The sequence below is a fragment of the Chinchilla lanigera genome, unplaced genomic scaffold, assembly GCF_000276665.1.
Source record: "Chinchilla lanigera isolate Chin_1 unplaced genomic scaffold, ChiLan1.0 scaffold00001, whole genome shotgun sequence".
NCBI classification, from domain to species: domain Eukaryota; kingdom Metazoa; phylum Chordata; class Mammalia; order Rodentia; family Chinchillidae; genus Chinchilla; species Chinchilla lanigera.
The window spans coordinates 57,349,294-57,365,971 of NW_004955402.1; the positions used below are offsets into that span (position 1 = coordinate 57,349,294).

At 41.1% G+C, this 16,678-nt stretch overlaps 1 pseudogene; it reads right to left on the reverse strand.

Moving 5' to 3' along the window:
- The window catches only part of LOC102012714, a 28,078-nt pseudogene extending 13,041 nt beyond the window's left edge, over positions 1 to 15,037 (reverse strand).
- Positions 15,038 to 16,678: the final 1,641 nt, after the last annotated feature.

Consider the following 16,678-nt stretch of genomic DNA (forward strand, 5'->3'; position numbering starts at 1 on the left):
GCCCCGCACAGCTAATGAGGCAAAAAGGATTATTTCACAATTGTGAGGCCTGCCCAGCACTCCATCCTCTGTGGAGGACTGGGAAATAAGTGGCACCAACAGAAATTGCCTCAGGTTCATTTGAGACTGGAGGGAGGTGCTACTGCACGTACCCCCAGGGCTGTATATATTGGCCCCTAAGGTGCTGTCCCTGTGGTGCTAAGTGTGATTTGTTGGGGTAAGAGACAGGGAATTTGTTTTTTACTCTCTATTTTCTCCCTCTTTTACTAATTTGGCAGGGGTACCTCCATCATTCATTATCTAGATTTTTATTCTAATTCAAATATTTCAAGCTATGGCTGGAGGCATTCTAATAAAAATGCAAAAATTCCTTGGGAGCTCCTGATCTTAAAGCTATGAGGCATGGGGTATATGTCTTATGGGTTACTGGGTGCTACTACTTAAGAGCAAAAATTAAGGCTTCTGATATAGCCTTATGAGAGCAAAGAATTTATCTATTATAATCACATCTGTATCCCTAGGTCTAGAAAATGTAGAGGACTCTTAGCTAAATAATCTGTTGAATTAATTAGTAAAAGTATTAAAGAACAAAAATATGAGAAATACTAGAACATAATTACATAATATTAAACAGGTTTCTTTAGTATGTGTTTTCTCAGAGCCTGTTAATTATTAAGTTATACAGAAAATCTCTAAGAGGTAGTCCACTGGGCATACTTCCCAAGTACAATATATGAGACCTTTTCTCTAGCATCATCTGTGTTAAACAAAGCACACTAAATTAACAATTTGTTGAATTTTAAGGATTGTGCTCTAGGCAAAATGCGCAGACAATTTTTTATAGTACATAGTAATAAATGACCATTTCTAAGGTTGTAGATTTCTGAAGGGATATCTTAAAATTATTTGAAGATGCACATACAAAAACAGTTCACTCTAGGACTCTGTGTGTGTACACAGAGAGAGAAAGTGGGAATGGCAGTGGACTATGCATTTGTGTGTGTGTGTGTGTGTGTGTGTGTGTGTATTCACTTGCAGCTGTATTGGATTATAAGTATAGTATATACAGAATATAGCTCTTTCTGTGAATATATGTATATAACATATACATAGAGGACATATGCATAGATATACATATAGATATACATTCATTAACATAGAGTCTTCTGCTCAATTGCACTACTGTGTCTTAATCTGTTTGATCACTGACACTGCCTCTCATATTCTATCCTGAGTTAGCCATGGTTTTCAGAAGTGTTCCTTGCTTTTCTGGGATCTCTCATTCTGGAAGTTACTTATTTTCTGGCATATAGAGTTGACCCATACTGGATGATAGGAAAAGTGCAGAGGAACCATAGACACCACCAGAAAGAATTCAAAAAGGAAAGGTACCATGCTGGCCTTCAGCAGCATGTTTTTACCAGGACATAGTCAAGGAGGAAAAACAGAAAGGTAATGATTAGTGAACAGTTAATGATTGGTAAAAGTCCTTAGATTTTATGAAAGTCGTCTACACCCACTTGCCAGGTATTTGGTGCTGGTTAGATGAAGAATCGACCATGGCGGGGCTTTGTCACACATTGACAGCAACTGAACCAGAGCCATACAGGAAGGAGAATTGCCCTCATCTAGCAGTGCCATGTGAGCACCCATTCCAGGAATGAATGGGCCGGGTGTTAGGTTTAGATCCAGAATGATCCCACAAGGCTCCCGGGTTCAGAGAACGGATTTCTCGAAGATGACTGGATTATGGGGGGCTGAGCTCATCAGTGGACTCGTCCACTGAAGATTTCAGAACTGACTGTGCTGTTTAGAGGTGGGGCCTGGCCCAAAGGGACACTTTAGAGGGATTGTGACCTGGAAGGGTGCATCTCCCACCAACCTCTTCCCTTTGCTCTCTGCTTGCTGGCTGCTGTGGGGTGTGCAGCTATCCTCTGCCGGGGCCCACCCATCATATCATTTCTTACGTGGAACTACAGGAACATAGATTGAAAATGGGAGTCAAATTTTTTATTGTTTTTGTTGTTTTATGTTTGTCTATATTGTTATTTTGTTAAGTTTTTATTCTCTTTAAAACAAAAAATAGAGTTGTGGGTGTTGGGTACTTTGTCCCAATGACAGAAAACTGACTAAGATGTGAGGGTCATTCAATCCATTCAGTGAAATGTCAGTGAAGACATCTCCTATATTCCTAGCCCACAACAAAGAGTGGAAGAGCAGAGGGCTAATACAGCAAACTATTCTCAATTTCCGCAATCAAACACTGGCTCTAGCTCCCTACATAATGTAAAAATATGCTCATGGAACTTCAACGTTGCTCTCATCGCCTGCAGAAAAGTGAGAATTGCAGACTTGAAGTTCCCATGGTTTCCCACCTCATGTTCCCATTGGCCTGACTGGGACAGCCAAGTTCGGTGATTAGCATGAGAAGATAAAGACACCAAATGTCAAGTCAAAATTTATCTTAGGAATACAAGCACAGGGAAGTTCATCTGTTTTAATAACTTTTGCTGAAAGTGCACCACCTAGAAGAGGACTTTCCCAAGTGAAATCATTAGCATGAAAGGAACAGATATGTTCATTTTATGGAATAAGTTACATGAAGCCTAACTGCAGCTTCTCGTGACATATCCTGAAGGTGGTACAGAAGCTCAAGTGTTGAACAGAAAATCCCAAGCTGAGGTGAGACTTAACACTGACTTTACAAATAGGATACTTAGAGTAAAATCAATGACTCTCCTTCACCTCAATTTCTCTATTATTAAAATGAAAGTACTAACTCTAATTCTCTTTTCATGAGGTGAACAAAAAAGAACAATGTGCAAGATGTGTTTCATCCTGGGCAAGCTTTTTTTCTGTTAAAATTCTACACAATAAATATTAGGCAATGTACATATACTATCTCAGATGAGTATCTAAAAGTCAATATAAAAATCACATCAGTTTGAAAGGCAGTTGTGGGCAGGGGATATAGCTCAGTGGCACAGCGCCTGTCTGGCAAGCACGAGGGCCTGAGTTTGATTCCCAGTACTAAAGGGCATTTGCATCCTCCATGCTTGATGATGATATGAAAGAATTTCATTAGCAATTGGACATTTATTAAGGGCTAGAAAGTAGCAACTGAGATTTATTGAAAGGGCAAGCAAAACCTAAAGGAAAGACACCCTAAACGGTGGCCTGAGGACCTGGTACTACATACACCAGAGCTTGTGACAGCCAGGAAGCTTAGGAGTGGCAAGATAGGAAGTTCAGTGGAGAAGGTGGGACATCTGAAGATGGCTAATGTCATAAAATACAACATAAAAACCATAGCAGCATAGTACACCAGCCCTGCTCCAAGAAAGAAGAAATGGATAGCTTAGCCTGCTGTCATTATATAGTTAAGTCTCAGACACATTAGATAGTTTCCTGGTGATCCTCCTTGATCTACACCACTCCAGTAAGTACATTTACTATAAATACTTTCTCATTGTTAATGCCACACTTTGCTGTCATTATGGAGTGAACGTTTGAGTCCTCCTTGAATTTATATTTGAAATGTTACCCCCCACCCCAATGTGATGGTGTAAGAAGATGAGATTTGGGGAAGTAACTATAGGTCATGAGGGTGGATCTATCATGTATGACATTATGCCTTATAAGAGCGCCAGAGAGTTCCCTTGCCTTTCTACTCTTTCAAGGCACAGAGAGAAGCCTGCCATTTATGACCTGGGAAGCACCCTCAACAGACAAGTCTGATGATGTTTTCTCTAAAACATCCTAGCCTCCACAACTGAGAAATAAATGCCTGCTATTTATAAGCTACCCAGTTATACTGTTTTGTTACACCAACCTGAACATCCTAGGACACTCATTCAACAGATTTCCTTTCCCAAGGGCAGTATGACAACATGCCAACAGTAACTGTTGCCAGCCTACACTGCTCTGTAAAGTTGAGCTCTTAAAAGATCCACTTACTCCTAGAGGATCCTACTTACTCCTGAGTGCTGGGGAAGTGTCAAGAGGATCTTGACCAGACAGATACTGAGCCGTGCGGTAACATGATCTTCATAATATATCAACTGCATTTCTGCTCCTGATTTGTTTTGATATAAAAATCTTTTTAATCAATAAAATATAAACAATTGCTAATACTAACTATTGTTCTACGAATTCTACAGGCTTTAAATGGAATTTGAAAACATCCAGATACCTTACTACATTTACATATCTTAGAATATATTCCTAGAAGTTATGAACTTAATATTTTCCACCAAAGCTTGCCTGTTCATATTTAAAATACTCCTTCTAACTCATGCTAATAATGTTTGTATCAGCTTCTTGTACAATTATATATCTAGAGGTAGAGAAATTACTTTGCATAAGAAAGAAATCGAGGTAATCTTTTATTAAAGTACTTTGTTTATCCCTAAGAAGAAATAAAACAAACTATGTTTGTGGAGGTCTTCTCGAAGTTTCCTCTCCAGTACAAGGGAGTGAAGTAATTTCTTCACAGAACAAGTTGGATTTAGAACTGAAACAACTGTAGAAGTGTTCTGGTTGCTCTGAATTGGGCAAGATCAGCCCCTCCTAGGTTCAGATATTGAGAGCACTTGCATGGTACATACTAAGAGTGGACTCATCTACAAATTCATCGTTCACATAGCTAGATTTCCGGAGAGACCAGGTCAGACATCCACACTCCCCCAGTGGCTTAAATTGAGGGTCAAGAAGCTTGGTTTTTATTATGGTTAAGAGCAGACCATGTGAAGTTTCCTGCACCTGGGATTGAACTGCCCCAGACCAGCAGTGGAGGCAGCTGTGGGCTTCTTTTTCACTTACTCAAATGTGGGCCGGATACAAAAGAGGTTGGTGACATCTGGCAGATTTCAGTGGTCAAGCATCAAGAATGGATAAGACTTTATTACAACTTATTTCTGACATTTCAGGACCGAAATATACCATGTTCTATTTACTGGAATTGGTGATCAATGAGGCCTGCAGCTTGAGACCAGGCATGGGGGAAAGTTCTCTTGAATGATAAGTCCAAAAGTCCAGCATGAGGTGAAGCAGAACATGTGTCTTGGTCACTACTAATAATCCAGGAACTTTGAAGAGAATGTCTTGGTCAGGCCTTGTAATGTGCCTTTAGCATGTGCAGAAATATATACAATCTTACCCTATAACATAGGTGTCTCTGTGAGACAAGAAGTTCCCAGTGTTCCTGCCCCAAAGAATTCGGTGGGTGGCTCAAGAATTTATAGAAATGTGCAAAGAAGACCAAGTGTTGGCCAGAGTATCGTCTGTAGCTAGGAAGACTTGCTGAAATTTGGCCAGTTGTAGTATCTATGGCCTTTGCCTGCATCAGAAATGTCTGGTCATGAGTGAACAGCAGCAGTTCTTCCCTGGGATGCATCATGAATGATGTCTCAAGTAAAAGAAATAGATCCCACCTGCTGAAAGACCTGCCTCTTACTGACCTTCCCCAGCCATCAGCTTCTCCCCTTGGCAAATAAATAAGCTCATACCACTTCCTTGTTAAGCAAATCAAAATGAAAACTGTCCATCACAACCATCATGAGGGATAAATTATCCATATAGATCAATAAGAATTTGTATTAATAACTAATTTTTAAATGCAAAATATGTTTAGAAAATTAAAATTTGTATATTAGTGTTTAGTTCTCAGATTCAAAATAATTTTGAACATGGCCTTGGATGATTTTTAAGAACAACAGGAGTAGCAAGTGGAAACTGCTCCAAAAAACTAAAAGCTCTAATTCTTCTCACTATGTCACCATACTGTATATATTCATGGCATCTTCATCACAACAGAAAGAACTTAGTCTTTTTTATTATAATTTTATCTACTTTCAAAAGTATAAATGGTTGTACAGTAAGCCCAAATAAAAATGCAAATTACTAATCAAAAACTAAATAGATGCAAATTATAAGACATCTGATATGATGAATTATCGTTCTATTAAAACTTTTTTGGAGAATATTTAATCATTTGCAAAATATGCACACAACATGCAGTGCACTCCCATTGTGCTTACACAGGAATGAGATGTGTTGAGAGTGCGCTGAAAGAAATATGATGCAATGATTTAAATTATTTATGGGTAGTGGGATTTTGAGTGAAATTTCTTTCCTTTTATTTCCTCTGTCAGGTTGCATTAATAAGCAGAAAAGAGTTAATACTTTAAAACCTTCTTTGGTTTACTATTCTCTCTTCTTGCAAGTGAAAACTTTTCCAAGATTGCTTCATTCCCATCACTGAAAACATTCTCATGTAAGTAGGATTCACAGATCCAGCAAATAAAAATATAGGATGCTTACTTGGGTTTGAATTTCAGACCACAATTTTTTTTAGTACAAGTATATCTTATGAGGCCTGGGATATAGCTCAGTGGCACAAGTGCCTGCCTGGCAAGCACAAGGTCCTGAGTTCTATACCCGGTTCCAAAAAAAAAAAAAAAAAGAAGAAGTATATCGAAGTATATCTTATGCAACATGTGAGACAAACTTATACCAAATAATTGCTAATCACAAATTCAAATTTCGACATAAAAGTACAAGTTATTTTAATGATTTTTAACTTTCTTTCATATTCTGTTGACTCTCCAGTGCAAATTGATAACCCCCCACTCTCTGGATTGCAGGATTTATTGGGAAAAATGAGACGGGGGTAGAATTTAATGAGAAGTAGGGAGATGGAATTAACAAACCTTGCTGGGACAGGAGGGTTGCAGGGCCAGGGGAAGCTGAGAGCTAGTGATGACAGTCTGGGCACTTGGTGGGCTGTGGTGCTGAGTGCCGAATGACGCAGTCCCTGGTGGGAGGATACAGGTACGAGGGGAAGATGAGCTTGGCCCTAGACTCAGTAAGTTCAAGGTTCCTGGGGGTCGCCAAGCAAAGATACAAAATAAGAACCGCTCTTGGCACCCCTGTGCTTCGCCAGCTTCACCACCTTGTTAAATCACACACTTCAACACTCAACTGTGACAATCTCCTCCCAATCTCTAGGTGACTTAGGTGCCTCTCCCTGGGACCCCAGGGTCTCACCTGTCACCCTGCATTGCAAGATGCTATTTAATTGTGTGCATGCTACCAAACTGTGATGTTTCTTGGTTCAGGAAGCTGAGCTGATTCATTTTATATCCTCAGCACCTCACACTGGACGATCTAGAAAGCAGCACAATAGATACTCATTCTGGTGAGCAAGTGGAGACATGTGAGACTGTGCTAAGCACTAGGGGAGTGGGTTGCAAAAAGGTAAAATATAGTCTGACCTCTGCAAATGTACAGCCTCTGTGGGGAGCTAAGCTGTGAGTAGCGGGTAAGTCCATTTCTTCCTCACAAAATTGTTCTCATGAAAATAGAAGATAGCCTCACACTGACAGCTTGTACGACAAGGAAGTGCAAACCCAATCATGTTACACTGAGAAAAAACTGGCAAGCCAGCCATGGGGAATATATGTATGCAATTTTCTGTAATTTTCACTATAGCAAGGAAATTCTGAAGAGGTAGTAAATGTATTTGTCCCTTAACACCAAACTTGATGTAGCAATCTTTGAAAGAGCAGATGGCATCCTCAAATTAAAATTATTCAGGGAGGATTTAATAAAAGGACTGTTTGCAAAGATGAGGGCTGGCCAAGGCAAACCAGAGGAGAAACTACAGCTGCCCAGCAGCACCCTGAGACACCAGGCTCCAGGGGAGGCACAAGCCCAGGGACCCAGCAGGATGGCAGCGCTGGGAAGGAAGAAGCCCCACACCCTCCAGCAGCTCTCATGTAGGTCTTAGAGTTCCCTTTGCATTCACATAAATTATTGAGAACATTAAAGGGCTTTTGTTTATATAATTTATCTATCCATGTTTACTTTGTAAGAAATGAATAGAAGGAATGTAACTGTCCTAGGACAAGAAATTTTTAAAATATTTATTAACTTAAAATAATAAGAAACCCAATACCTGTCAGCTATAGTCAATATACTTTGATGAAAATAACCATTTCTGAAACATAGTGAGGGAAGTGCATTGGTTTACATTTTGCATATCTCTCCGCTGCCTAGGTGGATAGAAGGTAGCCGTGTTCCCAGATTTGCTTCTGTCCCACCTGCTTCCGTTGCACGGCAGGCAGCCTCCGGGAGACTCCGCGCTGCACTCCAAAGAGGCTCAGAATGAGAAAGGAACACTGGACGGCACTCATTATGATATTTGATTTTGCAGACCCATGAAAACTGCCTCTTAGCCATGAGTTTCTCAGGGCAGGAACTATATTTAATTTATCTTACTGCCTTAGGCTCATAAATTCACATGGTGTTATCTAGTAAATATTTGCTGATAAATGGGTAGGTAGATGGATGGATTTAGCAGGTAAAATAATTTTTCATAAAACCAAACTCTAGTTTCATCCAAACTTTTAAAAATGTAGCACCATAATCATAGCCCCAGAGGTAAATAACCATGGTGTAATGGCTCCATTTCACTCCATTATCTTTAACAAACCACCAATTAAGTAAATTATGTCCATGATGACTATTGATCAGGGCCTTAAACACATCTTCTTTCAAGATATTGACCATAGCCTGGTAGGAGGGCTAACGCCTATACTCCCAACACTTGGAAGGCTGGGCCAAGAGAATTGCTGCAGGTTCAAGGCCACCCTAGGCTACATAGCAAGAACTTGTCTCAAAAAACAAAATGAAACAAAAGTACAATGCTGACCGAGGGGTGGAATATCTGAGGGCTTCAGTGCACGTGGAGAAAAGCACTGGGCTGGAAGGAGACTGGATTCCAACCCAGATCAGTGACAAACCAGCTCAGAAAAGTCCAGGGCTGAGGTTCATTTCATTTTCTATAAAATAAAGAAGTTGACTCATTCGATGCTGGGAGCCATGTGGCCTCCACTGTACTATGGTTCTGACTGTCACGCACCACACATCTGGCCAGCTACACACAGCCACTCATCCTCCAGCAGGGCTGTTCTCAGCTGCTCAAGGCTCTTACACAAAGTGAGTTTTCTTGAACAAAGTGGCTGTCCACAAAAAAGGTATTGCCTAATTTTTAAGTGATTATTTGATCTCCATCAAAATTACCTATCTGAAGAAACAAGAGAGCTCCTTCTCTGATTAAGAAAATTTTAATGTGAGTATAACCCAAGAAGATCCTATTTAGAAACCAGGCAGTATGGCTGGGCGTGGTGGCGCATGCCTACAATCGCAGCACTCAGGAGGCTGAGGCAAGAGAATTGTGAGTTCGAGCCTAGCCTGGGCTGCAAAGTGAGTTCAAGGCCAGCATGAACTGCATAGTGAGATCTTGTCTCAAAAAGACAAAAAAAAAAAAAAAAAAAAAAAACCAGGCAGTATCAGTCTTCTGCTCCTGCCAAATTCAAATGCAGAAAGAGAGAGAGACCTGCTGAGTTATGGAATGCATTTTTTTACTCCAGAAAAGCCACTTCTAAAAAATTCATAGCTGTCTTTAGTTAACTCAAATTAATAGGACCTACACAGTTGATACTGAAAAAATAAACTTCCAGGAAGAATAGTCATATCGACACTCATATCAGTCTTCATGAACACAGCACAATGGTGTCACAGGCACGGCCATATCAAAGAAGCAGCATGCGTCATGTACAGCCCTAACCTGGAGAGCCAGGAGGTGTATCATCCCACCCAGCACTGGCTGACTTCTGCATGGAGCTTCAAGACCAAGGGAAGAAATTGGCTGGGCCTCTATCTACTACAAGAACTCTCCTTGCCCATCCTTGGCTTTCTTGCATTCTGGCCTTATATGCCTGACTCTGATTTTAGCGACTGTCTTAATCTATTTTCTACTTCTATAAGAAAAATCCATGACCTGGTGACTTCCAAGAGTAGAAGTTAATTTGGGTCACAGTTCTTTAGACTAGGAAGTCCACCATCGTGGTGCCAGCATCTATACAATGTATAGTAAGAGTTTTCCTGCTATGTTACACAGCTAGACAGAGCAAGTGTGTTAGCTCCAATCTCGCTCTCTTTATACATCCATTAATGCCATCACGGGGATTCTATCCTCATGACCTCATCTAACACTAATCACTTTCTAAGACCCCTTATGCAAATATCGTTAGCATATGAATTTAGTAATACAATTTGGACGGGCACATTCGAGTCCAGAGCAGCAGTCCACGTGGGGACACTGTCTCCTGCGTCACCAGATTAGGGTTTTTATGTGGACTCCTTGCTGCTGAAGTCTCACTGCCACCCCAGTTCAGTCAGAATCAGCTTCTTCCTCTCCTCTCTGCATCTTATTCTGTCTGAGATAGCAAGCCTTCGCTCTCCCTCTCATTCCTGAAAACCAACCCCTGACCCTGGCTATTCAGTCGAGACTCAGCCAGGCCAGTATTTCATCCTCGGAGGTCAGAAATTGGTTTTCAGTTCATCCCATTGTAATATTTGGGGAGTCACAGTCTCTCTGAGCATTAACTGTGTCATCTGCAAAGTGGGAGCATCGATATACGAATGGAATACAAAGGCTGAGATGGCTCGTTGCTGAGGTGATTTTCAGTGTGCAAACCATTACAAGCTTAACATTTTGGGGTTTTTTTCTTTGCTAAAAAGTACTCCCAATGCACATTTTTCCTCAGTCTTTACGTACTCTTGATGACAGCCCTCTTATCTAAGGAAATTTAAATTGCTTTTCTCTGGCTACTCAGAGGGCTGTGGCTCACTGCCTCCCAGCCCACAGCCAGGCACAGAGGGCAGAGGATGACCGTGTAACTTTGTGCGGTCCCAAGAGCCTTGGAAAACAGGTAGCTCCTGGTCACTCAAGCCCTTGCCAGCAGACTCTAGCATGCAAGGGTTCGGTGGTGGATATGCTCCCACGAGGTCATCGTGACAAAGACACAGAGGACAAGGCCCAGTAATGAGCCCATTTGCTCAGCAAATCTCTGCCGAGTGCCAAGATCTGCCAGGCTTGGAATTACCAGATACAGCAATACTAGAAAGTCCTCAGCCTTCAAGAGCTGTGCCCTTGCCTGGGGCTTGTCCTGACTGATTGAGAGATAGACAATTTACTCCGTGTACTAGAAAGATTGCTTTATAGAGTAGGGAGAAAAATTCCCTGAGAGTCAACTATTTCCCAAAGACTGCAACGCTGAGGACATTTAGAAGTCCCTCAAACTGTTTGTAAGCACTGCTGTTCACAGTCACTAGTAGACAAGATGAATTAACTTACTTACTGAATTGTACAGCGAAAAGATTGCAGATTACTTACATTAAACAGTTGGGACTGGGGCCATTTAGAAGCCTGGTAGTGCAGCCTCCAAACACTGACACAGACATCCGTGCCTTGGGGACTTGTGCTTCTGTGTACTTCCTGGTTTTAAGATAACCTGTAGGACACAAATTCCACAGCTTTCCAGTCTTTAAAAGCTCAGACCCCTGAACTAATCCCAAGAGGTATGAGACCTTGACCCTGAAAACAGTCTAATGTCAGTACCTGAATATCCCCTCCCTTTAACCCAGAAAAACCAGCAGCGGAGCTCTTCCTATGTGCACCACGACTGTAATATGTATACTTCACTTGGAAGAAAATCATGGAATCCAAATTTACGGGCCAAGCGGGTTTAATGAAGCCTAGTCCCCCAAATGTGGGATTCAAACTCCTTCCAATAAGTTTCAATGAAGCCCCAGTCCTAGTAAGTGCACTGAGAAAATCAGCGCTTTCCTACCTTTGAATTATGTGGTGAAAAATGAACTAACGTTAGTTTATATGTTTATCCTCCCAGATGAATTCCAAGCCACTTATTCAGGTGGTCTCCATTCTAAGCTCCTACAAAATCTACCAGCAATCCTACAGCTAACTTTGCATATCAGCTCAGAGTTTGGTGTGAATTTTTGTTTGTTTTTTTTGTTTAATGAATCATTCCTTTGTGAAATTTGGGTTGATATGGTGAAATGCATAAAGACTGGATGCTTTATATTCACTCACTGAGCTCAGAAATTACTGGTGGTAAAAAAGGAATAGAATTATAGTTTGAAGATTACCAAAATCCATGGGAGGAAAGTTCCTGAAGTAAAAATACAATTGAAATAAAATGTAAAGAAATTATACCAAAGGTCATCTAGTGCACTGCCACCAACTAAAACAATTTCATTATGCTATCATTTAAAGAAAACATGGAGAGCTGATTTTTTGGTAGCAAAGAATGCTAAGCGAGGCCAATGGTGACTGCTGTACATGTTCACCATAAATTTCTACAAAAATATCAGTGATGCCATGGGCATTCTAGAAAACAAAAGCCAGGCTTTACTGAGCACCTCCCTGTTGTAAGACACAATACTGTACACTCTAGGGAATCAATACAGTGACAGAGAAGACATACACTCTGACCGCAAGACCACTGTGGACTGGAAAAGATAGCAGAGGCAAAAAAGAAGGAAAACACTAATGAGAAACCCAGCACTGTGCTCTGAGATAGCAGAGGAGCAATTAATTAAGTCTGACTCCAGTGTGATCAGAGAAAAACATGTTTCAAATAAGGAAAAAAAATTGAAATGAATCCAGCAAAGAAAAAATGAAGAGAAAAAGGAAGCAGAAGAATATGATCACAACAGCACAGGCATGAAAATGGATGGTGTTTGAGGGTGCTCAAGTGCCTGCCAGACTGGGGATGGCCGCACTATGGTGCTGGGCAGGATTGTTGAAGGTCTCAGAAAACCTCATGCTGGCTGCACCTGCCTGACTTTCTCACCTGGTTTGCTTTGTCACTCCATCAAGTGCTTCCCACTGTAGTGCTCCTGATAAACCAGCTCTGTACAGTTATGAGTGACAGGAAAAATATAAAAAATGATGGTACATCTTACTCAGGTTACAGCTCTATGTTCAAGTACATGCAGTGAATCCCATACTGTGATTATAAAAAGAAAGGCATGCACATTTTGTTCATGAGTAATCAGACAGTACTGCTGTTGAGCAAACATTCAAGAACTATCCACTTATCAGGGCCACCTGGGGTACCCACCTGCACAATCCAGCTCTGGGTCCAAGTGGCCAAAGGAGCTCCAGGTATATTGTGCTGGTCTTCAGCATTTATCCTCACATCCAGTCCATCCTGCTGAACTGGAATGTTTTTCCTGGTTCAGGAAAAAATTCCTCCACTGGGGCAAACTTATATTTGTGAGGAATGGAACCAGAGAAAATCCCACTTGCCTGTGCAGTGTGAGCTTGACTTGACCCTGACCCTGCTTCTTCTCCCAGTCCAATGGCAGCACAGCAGGCTGTAAGAAGGTAGTCCCCCTACACAGGAGGGGGCAGCCCCAAGCCTGCCTCTCCAGGTAGCTCTGCCAGTGGCGATAACCAAGATTGGCATTACAGGAGTCCACTTGCCTTGACTTGCTCCTGGGAGGGCACCATGAGCCAGTTCTCAAGAATTTATTTCCACTGGACCATTTCTCCTAAGGCAAGGAGGGCACCTGAGGTTTAGGGCCAGGGCTGAAGCCTCCCTGTTTTCATATCACACCATTGTTGCACAAACTTTGTTTTTCCATTGATCCTTTCAGCTATATAAGGAAATAGATTTGAACATCTGCTTCTGCATGTCCCTCTGTTCAGAAAACAGCATTCCCAGTTCAGTCTGACCAGCGCAGTGTCTCAGTTCTGAGGACTGTAGCAGAATTTCCTACCTGACAGATTGGCAAGACGTGGGTGACAGAAGAAGCCAGCCAGTGGTTTTACAGCATTGCCTTCTAGGACCTGAACAGTGTGCAAGAGTCATCATGTGTTAGTCAATACTTCAACTGCAGGACTCACAGGAGGTGCTTTAGTTATTTTAATGATAGAGGAGGTTGATTTGCCATGTGAAGAGTGACAAGGCCTGAGAAACCTGGTGCAAGAAATCCCCATGGCAGCCAAAATGATCAGGGAGAAAGGCTCAAGCAAACTCATCCACTTAAACACCTCCAACACTCTCTCTTTTCAGCTAAATATAAATGCTCCATAATGGAGAGAAAGAACATATTTTAGGCACCATTAGAATTAGCAATTGAAAAAGAATCATATAATCTAACCAAGATGCAAGAAAAAAATAATGTTTAGTTTTAGATATTAAAAGAGACTGCATTTAGGGGTTGGGAGTAAAACTCAGTAACTGTTTTATTTGAAAGACCAGCTGGGAGAACAACCTACATCTGCACACAGAATTCTCTCCACAACTCTCTAAGAATAACGCACCTCAAGCTCCATCAACTGTGAGTTCTAATAACAGTGTGAGATCAGCTCAGTAGACATGGAGTTTTTAGAGCAAGAGGCTGACAACAACAACATTTATACTTCAGGGAACAAAATGAAAATATTTCCTAAGTCTGTTTCTAGATACATAAATTCTGCTTATTTGATGGCAGATGACCCTCAGATTGGGATAGCCTTTCCTCCAAGACCATTGACAGCTAAATGTTCACTCTTTTAAGGAAAACTTCATCTTTAGATTCCTGCAGCCCTACACTGTGCAATCTATGGTGCACAATAGACAATGCTATTCACTAAATGTACCTTCAGTTTTTCAAATATTTATGAAAGAAAATGCAAAGGGGAAAGAATGAGATAGGAATACAAGAATCCATCAATAGGAGTGGATGCAAATCAAGTTAGGGTAAAGTAGTTGCAGTACAAAACTGCATGTTGGGGGAAAAGTATCAGCGTTAATTATTAATGGATTTGAAATTAATCCAACAGACACATTCCCTGCAATTCAGGCCCATAGAACAATGCTAGAGGAATGAAAAACAAAGACTCATGGAGCTTTCAAAAAACTTTAAAATAGCTTTATCACTCCCATCAAAAAGCATGTCCTGGCCATGAACACCCACCGAGAAGAAGCACGCAGAGCACCCTGAGCTCATGGAGCAGATGTGCAAGCTTGCCATGCTCTGATCCTATCCTTCAGTGGCAGAAGCAAGTGAAACTACAATGAAAATACTATCTATCACTTACCATTAGTGGAGCCTTCCAGAACCTGAGCTGTTTCCTCTCAGTCCACTGTGAAGGGTTGGCGGTCTTCACTGTAATCATTTACACCTCACAAAGCGCGCAGAGAACCTGTAATTACTTCAGGGTTGACAGCTGAGTAGAGAAGGTGATGTGTGGACTCATGCTTACCACACATTAACATCATTACTTTGTAAAGCTCTGATAACTTACATGTCTACATTTTAAAACTGTTTAAATTCTTAAAAGTACAAAATATCTATCTACTCAAGGAAATATTATTTAACCTTGAAGAATAAGGAAATTCTGCCATACGCACAGCATAGGAATACCTGGAGGACTTTATGTTGAATAAGCCCAATGCTGAAGGACAAACTGTATGATCCCACTTAAATTAGTTTCCCGGAGTTGCCTACCCCAGCTCATTGAAGCAAAATTGGATTGGCTTTCACACCTTCTTCATCCACTCCACAGTCCCCACTTCTGCTCTCAAGAGTCATTTTTCAAAAGAAGCCACCCATGTGCAGTTTTGCTTTCTCTGAGATCCTAGACCAAGTTATCCAGGAATCAGCAAGCTGGGTCTCACCAGCAGTTCACAGAGCTGAACACTAGTTTCCAGCACCTTCCTTTTTTTGACCATTTCAAAGTAATTTTCCAAAAGAGGACTTCATTATCAATATCCTTAAGGTAGTATCCTGTTTCTCCTATCCTTTCAAGAGTCCTGATATAAATTATTTATGACAAAGGGAACAAACTATATTGCTATTAAGTAAGAAAGTTGAGTGTTATGAAGAAAGAAAATACATTTACTAAACGATACAGCATGAGATCTTTTAATTTAGACTTGAGAAATTGGGAATTTAAAAGAAAAGGCACAGGCTTTTTGATGTGTCTGATCCCTATCTACTAGCAGATGCTGGTGAGTAAGGATAAAAGAAGTTCACTAGAATGTTCTGCCGCATCTGCCAAAGCTCAGCTCTGCACGATGAGGACTCTATGGTCCCATGTGCTAGAAAGGGATTTGAAAAGCCCCCTTACAGTGCAGAAGTTAAATACCCTAAGCATGCTAATAAATATCACCTAAATGCAGCTCCTTAAAAAAGCGCTCATGTCACCCTGTGTCTGCAGCATTATTTCTTCAGGAGTAAAAACAAAGGCAGAAGGTCAAAGAGAGTGGCAATTGGTCACATGGATGTAGCAAGGCAGGGCACCAGAACTACTATGGGTTACTAAAGACTGAATCTTATCAAAGAAAGCTTGAAAACACTCCTATCTCTCCTTTCTTAGAATTGAACGCTTCTCTTTGGACATGATGATCTAATCAAATCTCTGAAAGGACATAGCCACTTAGAGTTTTGAGGGTAGGAGCAATGCATTAGCCCTATGAGCATAGAAATAAGAAGGTATACCAAGATCAGAAATATACCCCGTGTCAGAGTCGCCTATCCCAACCTCAAACATCCAAATGACCCAGCACATACTGGGCAGTGTGGCAGTGTGGGCAGTGAGTTGACCCCTTTCAGATTGTTGAGTATCCCCACCCAGCTTGGAAACAAGTTCCCAATGGAGCTCAAGACTAGCTTCCTCCCAGGGGAAGAGAACTAAGCATGCAGTCCAAGTCCATTTTAGAGTCTCAAGGACTAAAATCTCCAGGAGACTTTTAGAATGAAGCACTTTCCAGATGCTATAACCTTTTCATTTTACTCCTCTCAGTAAATATGCTTT